Raw genomic sequence first — 1,846 nt, forward strand, 5'->3', positions numbered from 1 at the left:
AAAGTATTCCCCCAAGTGGTCGCCTGCAAGGCAAGCACCTGAGGAGGTCAGATGCAAAGGCTGCCATGGTGCTCAAGATGGAGTCAGGGATCTAGGCTCTCCCAACTAGAAAGCAGTGCTCACAGTTGGGTGACTGTCGCTGTGGAGCTTATAAAACAAATCGGGAAGAGCATCTGACATCTAAGTGTCACAGAGACAAACCTTGGAGCTGTGTCTGATGAGAAGAGAAAGGAAATGCACCATCAGCAAGACAGAGCTGCTGCTCATGAAGGAGTGCAGATGTGATGTTTCTTCTATATCATCCAATGCCTTGCTAATCAGTAATACAAAAGCCTGACAAATCGGGCCTGATGTTCTGCTCCAAAATTAAATGCAATGGAAAACAAACTGGGAATATGATGACTTTTTCCATTGGCATCTTAGGGACGACAGAATACACTGTTCTACACCCAGATCATTTGCATCCTACCCTACCATTGGGGTTGCATAAAAACTGTTCCCAGGCAGATCCAGGTTGTGGTCAACATGTGGATAATTGGCTTACATGTCATCTGCATTTCTTTATTGTCAATTGTCATCATGTGATTATATCTACTAATGAGGACCTCATAGCTATAACGTTCTGTATGTTTATTACAAAAAAGAAACTCGAGCGATGTAAAAGGAAGAACAGAAGAATCACTTGTGTTCTCAGTAGAGATAACCATGGTTACTACATTGAGTTATTTCTTCCTCCTGTTTGTTTTAGGTACAGAAAAAACAAATATGCTCATAAATAATGGACATGAACTTTTAGAAGCAGATTTTATTTTACTGCTTTTTGAAAATTGGACTCATCCATCTATTAAAAAATCAGCACACTAGAAGCCTCTCACCATGCTATTAAATATTTTTAGAAAACCCAAGACTTTAAAATGATCTTAATAACATTAAAGTGGAAATTGTTAGTTGTCTTGTTGTGCCATGTTATAACTGAACCATGTTCCACTGTTCCCTGATGTGTTCCCCTCATGATGCAATGCACCTCCAAGTTGGGTGAAACCTCAGAAGATGCATGCAAGGTCTCTGCTCAGTACACTCTCAGCAAAGAGCAAGACAGAGATGGGTTCAAAACTCAATGATGACAGCCGGGACTAGTGTGTATGAACGCCCATTGAATGCGGGAAATTCTAAAACACTTCCTCCTGGCGCTTTGCACCCCCAGCTCCCACAACAAGACACAAACCTCATGTTTTCTCCTGATCTAGGTAGAAGCAAGGCTCCTTGGAGCTGCTAAGGTTCTTGAATCAGCAGCATAGCTCTTTTGTAGGGCATAATTAAGATCTATAATGGCTTCCCCACGTCAAGAACTAAACCTTTATACTCTTTGAGGCAGAGTTCATCCTCCGTCTGACATGGGAGAGCGGAAGAACCCCTGGGGAGATGAAGAAAGCCAAGTGCACAGATGGGATTCTAATTGTTCAGGTCAGGGAGCCCCACTGCTCAAGTGATTTTCTTCTAGGAAGTTAACAAAGTGGTCAGAAGCTTTGGAGCTCAGCTTCTCACTGGGAACAGTGATTAAAGCCTTATTAGGAGGAACGCTCCAGGGAGGAGGCATAAAAATCAGCTCTTCTGGGGGCGCATACCCTTGGTTCACTGTGTCCTTTGATGTTATTCTCTCACATGTGCTTGCTTTCTTCTACTCAGACTAACCAACTTGATGGACCAAAATGGGAGCCAGTCAGGTGTGAAGTCCTCAATACAATTAGCAAAGTTCTCCAGACCTTAAGACTGTTCCCATAGAGCTTTGGAAGGCATTTTGATAAGACACAGACTGTCTGGGGTGTGTAGCAGTCACAATTTGTAC

The sequence above is a fragment of the Nannospalax galili genome, unplaced genomic scaffold (assembly GCF_000622305.1).
Source record: "Nannospalax galili isolate Female #2095 unplaced genomic scaffold, S.galili_v1.0 scaffold1593, whole genome shotgun sequence".
Classification (NCBI taxonomy): Eukaryota; Metazoa; Chordata; class Mammalia; order Rodentia; family Spalacidae; genus Nannospalax; species Nannospalax galili.